Genomic DNA, 7,277 nt, shown 5'->3' with positions numbered 1-7,277 from the left:
GTCCCACAGGAAGCAGTCCGCTGGACAGTCCCAGGACCTTCTCCCCCAGCGCACCGGCCCATTTCTCTTTTGCATCGTCCAGAAGGTAAATCATCCCAGACATCCCAGTTCTGTCTACTGCTGACATGCTTTCTCCAGCAACTCACGCTCACAAATAGATCAGATTTCTTCAGTTGCGGACAGCCAGTCCTAAAGATCAGATCTGAGGAATAAACTGTGTGAACAAAGCTTGCCTGGAACTGCAGATTTTCCCCAGTCGATGTTGGTTTCACTGAAACAGAGCGATTCTGTACAAAAAAAGCCATCTCAAGACTCAAACACGTTTAACATCCAGAGCAAAGCTAAAAATCAATACAGACTTTTTTCCCCGCAAGTGCTTTTAACCATTTTTTTCTTTTTGCGTTTTTGTCCAAACTCTCTGCTCTTGTGTTCTCCAAGGATACTATTATTTTAATAGTAAAAATGTGAAATATTATTGCTATTTAAAATATCTGCTTTCTATTTGAATATATTTCAAAATGCAATTGATTACTGTGATCAAACCTAAATTTTGTATTATATTAAAATTTTCTAAATAAAGATGCATTTTTTGTGCATGCTGTTTTTAATTTTATCATAAAAATAGTTGCCTTGTTATTATTATAAAAGTAGTAAATACTACTTATAATAGTAAATAAATACTACTTATAATAGTAAATAAATACTACTTATAATAGTAAATAAATATTACTATTTATTTTGATTCATTTGATTTGTTCTCGATGAATTAACGTATAATAAAAAAAGAAAGAAATCTTACTGATCCCAAATAAAATTATGCATGCATATATTAAAAATCTTAATCATATCATATATTTTTATTTTGTAAATGTTGTTTATTCATTCATTCTTGTCATAGAAATAATTGTTAAAATATTACAGTATTTTATTATAATAATTTCTTTCATAAAAACGGCTCATTTAAGTCAGAGACGTTCTTAATTGTGAAGATCAAGGTTGCTTTTTCTTTGGTTCAGAGGTTTGGGGAAGTCAAATGGGTCTGTTTGTGAGCAGCAGCAGCAGGAAGGATATTTTCCAGACGGCTGACACACTCTCTCTCTCTCACACACACACACACACACACACACACACAGCATCATTCCCCAGCGCACGACAGCCCGTCACACAGCCGTTTGTTTGAAAGACGAGAGACAGACGATTGATCTGTGCTCTCTTTCCCCCTGTCCTGCGAGGGCTAATATTGGATTTAGCCGGTATAAATCTGGTGCAGCGAAATGGTTGCACAGCATGTGTCATCAATCCTGTCCAAAGCACAGAGCAGCTGCTCGCAGCAAACACAGCGGCATAAAATATAGTGCTTGACGAAGAAGACACGATCCAGCCTGCAGCAGCGATACATCACGACAAAAGTTTGTGCGCGTGCACCATCGACAACTGGGCCGGACTCATCGGGGTCGTCCCCGCTGAGATGCTCTTTTCATTACGAGGAACCTTTGCTTGTGAGCGCGCCGGTTCCGCTCTCCTCTAATGTGGTGGGATGACAGTTTTAACGACCCCACCGGGAACGCTAACACAAGTATGCACGCTAAACGGTGAATAGATGCGACGGTTGCCTAGCAACAGCACAAGAATGCCGCCACATGAAACGGACTTATAAACTCTGCTCACAAAGAGTTGTAAAAACTGCACTTTGCTGGCTCACGTTTAATGTTTTACACGAGAAACATCAAACAAATGAGTTTCAGAAGGCCCCGCCCCCACCACACGCCATTGGTTGAGCTAATGTTTCTGTTTGCACGCTGATAGTGGCTCTGAAATGACACACTTTACCTTTCATTTATAAACAAAGATTTTTTTATATATATATTTTTGCTCATCAAAGCTGCATTTATTTAATTAAAAATGCTGTGAAGTTGGGAAATATTATTTTATTTTAATATATTTAATATATTTTTAATTTAATTTGAACTGTTTTCTATTGAAATATGTTTTGAAATGTGATTTATTTCTGTGATCAGATGTGATCGTTACTCCAGTCTTTAGTGCCACATGATCCTTCAGAAATAATTTTAATGTAGAAAACGTGCTCCTTCATATATTTGAGCAAAAAATGGCCTTTTTCGAGATGCAAGAGAAAGTAAAAACCCCTGCATTAATTTAAAATCTTTCAAATGTCTTTCATTTTAATCAGTTCAATGCATCTTTGCATTAGTGTATTCGGTGTTAATTTATTTAATCTACATACTGAATATGCCTACATTTATACTTTTAATTTTATTATAGACAATGAAACATTTAGCAGAACTTCAGCTTTAAGCGTTTGCTTGAAACGAACATTCATTATTTCAATTTTCCACTCAAGAGTGGGTTTATGAAAGTTGTTTGTCTCTCTCTGCAGGGCCGATGGCAGACGCTGGTCTCTGGCCTCTCTGCCCTCCTCTGGATATGGGACCAATACACCCAGCTCAACGGTACAGGACAAACTTAATACATTTCGAGTAAACTGGCACTTAAAGGTGCATGCTAGCTCAATTATTGCATACGCTGATATACTCCTCCACCATAAAATGCATGAATATATTAAATAAGGCGTCGTGCATCTGCAGCGTGCATTTTATTTCTTTCATTTATGTCTTTATTTGATTTAATTCACCTGATCGCACAGGTGACTCCTTATTCACGTGCACAAACAACATTATTCTAGCCATTATTCAGCCAGTCATAATAAAACTAAAATACAGTCAACCAAACTCTGTTTATGTTAAAAGCTCCCCTCGCTGTAAAATCATTGTGCGGTGCACATTTTTGCGCCTGTGAAGGATTTTACATGAATATTAGCACAAGAGTGAAGTAAAGCCTTCTTTAGGCTACATATAATGTTAAGCAAAGCATTTGTATGCTGTTTATAATAACCATAATGGCCTAATTTGTGTTTTATTTTTTATTTATTATCATTTTATAACTACTTATTGTATTAAATAAGGCCAAGATATTCAAATAAAGCCAGGGAAAAACAGCAGCTGTAGCCTTACACATATTATCTTTCATTTCTTGTTCTATTCCATTCATGCCAATGCAGAAAAGAAGTTTGCGTTCGTCCAACGTTTGACGATTGTTTGAGCGTTCAGCGATCAAACGCTTTTCACGGCAGAATCAACGGTTTAACTGGTGGCTCTCGGGAAGTGTTCTTGGGTTCATCTGGTTTTTTTCCCTCATAAACTCAAGTTGCTTTTGGCCTTTTATTGACTCTAGAGTGACATATATTCGCGATTAAAGCCAAACCCGTTCGGTCATTAACAGCGGGTAACATCGAGTAGGAGTGAAAATCATTACCCCGGGCCTGTGTGTTTCATTTACAATTCACTCCACTCATTTGGGTCGCTAATCTTCTTTTATAAGTCCATCCTGGATTTACTGCACAAGACATGCGGAGCGCACACAAAATGAATGGAGGTAGACATTGTAAACCTGTAAAATGGCTTTGGCTCTGTACATTCGAGCATGCTGTATGTTTAATGACATGGCAAAAAAAACATGATTTTGGAGATATGCGACAAAGTAGGGTAAACCTGTATGGAAGGTTTTTATAAAGTCGAAATTTTGATTTGGCTTTACAAAAACATGGCAAATATGTTAGCATTTTCATACAAAATGTGTTTTTCCTCATCTTTTATGAATTAACACCAGGATTATTGTCATTAGCTAAAACTAAACACATTTTAAAATAAAAACGTGTGAAATTAAATACAAAGATTTAAATAATAAATAATAAATAATTAAATTATGCATTAAAATGCTTAATATACTGTATATTATGTTGATAATAATGTGTGTATATATATATATATATATATATATATATATATATATATATATATATATATATATATATATATATACAGTATATAATTATTATTTATATAAGAAATATTAAAATCAATTAAACATTTACACTTATTTTTTAGTTATTCTAAGTTTAATTTCAAGTTCTAAAATCTAAAAAATCTATAAATATATAGACACATTTATAAAACCTAATAATAAAAAAATACAACAAAATTACTAAAGCTCTAACTAAACTGAAAATGAAAATAAAGTCTTGTTGAAAATATTAAGAAATACTAGAACATTCCTTACTAATTATACTAAAATAGTATCAACACAGCATTTAATCATTTAATGTCCGATCGACTGACCGATTTGTTATTATCAGGTGTTCAGATTTTCTAAATGTTTTTTATCAATAAAAGTATATTTTTTCCTCAATACGTTTTTAACTTGCTGCATTTTTTTTTTGTGTGTGGATGCAATTAATTACGATTAATCCTTTGACAGCCCTAATTATGAATAAATACATTTAATATATAAACTTAAAACATTTCTCAGAAAAAAATGCGTGTTTGTGTATTTACATATACATAATAAATTTACACAGTACGCACATATATATTATGCAAACAGAAGCGTTTATTCTGGATGCAGTTAATCACAATGAATCGTTTGACGGCACTGCTATTTAGAGTAGATTTCTGTTTAAGTTAGAAATTTGAATAAGTGCGATGTACCAAGAGGTTTTGGGTATCATCATTTTGATCAGATATACAGTATCTGTCAATAGCAATAGCATGTGAGACATCTTCTTTCTCACCCGGCCGTCTTTATTCCCGTAGTCTTCCAGCTCGTCTCAGGAGCGGCTGCATCAGTTGCCGTTTCAGCCCACGCTGGACGAGCTGCACTTCCTGTCCAAACACTTCGGCAGCACCGAGAGCATCACCGACGACGACGGCCGGAGGTCACCGCACGTGCGGCCGCGCTCGCGGAGCCTGAGGTGCACGATCGCACGCGAAACACAGCTCGACCGGTTAAATCACGCTAAATCTCACTTTTAACGGCCCCCTCTTTGCTTCTCTGTGCAGCCCGGGGCGGTCACCTTCCTGTTACGACAATGAGATCGTTATGATGAACCACGTTTATAAGGAGCGCTTCCCCAAGGTTAGCAAACAAACACTTTAATTAGGTCTGATGTAATATCATCACTGAAAACGTTGACTAGTGTTAATGGACTGGTGTGTATGGAGCTTATGCTGTGCTTGACCTTCAGGCCACGGCTCAGATGGAGGAGCGCTTGGCCGAGTTCATCGGGTCGTACTCGCCGGAGAACGTGCTGCCGCTGGCCGACGGGGTCCTCAGCTTCATCCATCACCAGATCGCAGAGCTGTCCCGGAACTGCCTGACCAAATCTCGCGAAGGCCTCATCACCACCGTCTACTTCTACGAGCTGCAGGAAAACCTGGAGAAGCTGCTGCACGAAGTGAGCAATATGTGTGGGCTGGATACGAGCTACACTCACTTCACTTGACTGGATTATCCGATTGTTTTATTGGATGCGTAATATTTCTTTAGCTCAGTGCTGTTCGTTTGCTCAAAAGAAAGCACCTAATGAATATCTAGTTAAAGGATGATTTATGATACATTGTTTTCATTGCGTCTCTGGTGACTTTTTTTGTTTTTTTGTTTTTTTTATGCGTAACTTTCAGATTTTTTGTATTTTTCAGTTAAATACTTAAATATTAAAATATTAATATAAATCGAAAGTATACTTAAAATCTATCATTTTTTAATTCCTCATCATCAGACATAGCAAAAATCACTTGAATTTCAGTTTTAAGTAGGGACTTTTTTTTTTATTATTTATGTAAATAATTAAATATATAAAAAAAACAACTGGAACCCTGCAAATGAAACAATTAAATGTCACTTGTTATGTACTTTTAAACTTTTATTTCATAACATTGAAATGTACTCAATCCAAAGGTGATGATAGACAAAAGGTAACACTTTACAATAAGGTTCATTAGTTAATGAGCTAATAATGAACAATACTTCTGCAGCATTTATTAATCTCTCGTAATGTTAATTTCAGCGCTAATGTATGTTAACATTAGTTAATGCACTGTAAGCTGGCATGAAATACCAATAAATAGTTGTTTTAGTGAATAGTACATTTTTATGAGCTAATGATAACAAAGCTGAATAAATACTGTAATAAATATATTATTTGTTAATGTTAGTTAATGCATTAACTAATGTTTACAAATGACACCTCATTGTACAGCGTTACTACGACAAAATAATGCTTATTAATGCTAAAATAAAAATAAAATAGACATTTGCTCATTTGTTTAGTATGAATAATTATTTTTAAGTTTTTTCTTTACTGTGAATGATTTAATTATATATTTAAAGATGTATGCAAATATTTTGTATTATTTATTTCATCATTTAATTTGGAGCCCCGCACACTCTACATGTTTTCTTTGAGCTTTGCAAAAAGATTTCTATTTGTCTACAGAAGTCATTTCAAGCGTTCTTAGATATGTAAATCAAACATCTTGAGACTTCAGAGGTCAAAAGCGTCTCTAAAAGAACGAAGAATTACTGAAATATTAATCCTTTGCTTTGTAGTTCTCACTGAATGATCTTGCGTTATCTGTCAGGCGTATGAGCGATCGGAGAGCTCGGAGCTGACCTTCATCACAGAGCTGGTGAAGAAACTCTTCATCATCATCTCCCGTCCTGCCCGACTGCTCGAATGTCTGGTGAGAGTCTCCAAACACACACACACACACACACACTTGATCTGCCGGTTGCTGGGCTTGGCCGCTTCTTCAGCCTACGTTGTGCGGTTGCCACGGCAACTGGCTGATGGGGTCACCGGGGGTCAGGAGAAGAAAGTACAGTGTGCCGAAAGGCTTGAGTGTAACAAACCCTCGACTGGTATTATCAAACACAAAAGACCCTGAAAATGTGTCCGGCAGTGCAACGACTGGAAACACGGATCAGCGGATAAACAAATAATATGGATCACCAGACATATGTGGACAAGCAATACCGAGTTGGGTTTTATTTTGGAAGAACATTAGGGATGTGCATCTCCATAAGCCTCAGGCTGCCTCGATGCAGAGCTAACGAAACAATACATTAAAGATACATGTAGCAGCTACCGATGAGCAATAACTAGCATCAGCTAACAATGAGCAATAGTATATCATTAATGGTATATAGTTAACGGTTAATTTTAGCTTAGGTTAACTCAGGTATATTAAATATTGAGATATCATTTTTTTTGAGTAATGTATTAGTAACGGGTGGAATCTTAAGATTCATTAATTACTTATTTATTAATATTTAAGTATTTTTCATTGTTTCATAGTTCATTTAAACAAATGGAACCTTATTGTAAAGTGCTACCTTTATTTTATTTTATTTCAATACCT

General features: G+C 35.8%; 1 pseudogene; it reads left to right on the top strand.

Moving 5' to 3' along the window:
* The window catches only part of LOC122349071, a 35,268-nt pseudogene that overhangs the window by 15,779 nt on the left and 12,212 nt on the right, over positions 1-7,277 (top strand).

The sequence above is a fragment of the Puntigrus tetrazona genome, chromosome 1 (genome assembly GCF_018831695.1).
Source record: "Puntigrus tetrazona isolate hp1 chromosome 1, ASM1883169v1, whole genome shotgun sequence".
In the NCBI taxonomy this organism is placed as follows: Eukaryota; Metazoa; Chordata; class Actinopteri; order Cypriniformes; family Cyprinidae; genus Puntigrus; species Puntigrus tetrazona.
The sequence above is the reverse complement of the archived record's forward strand: the minus strand, read 5'-3'. Positions and strand labels throughout refer to the sequence as shown.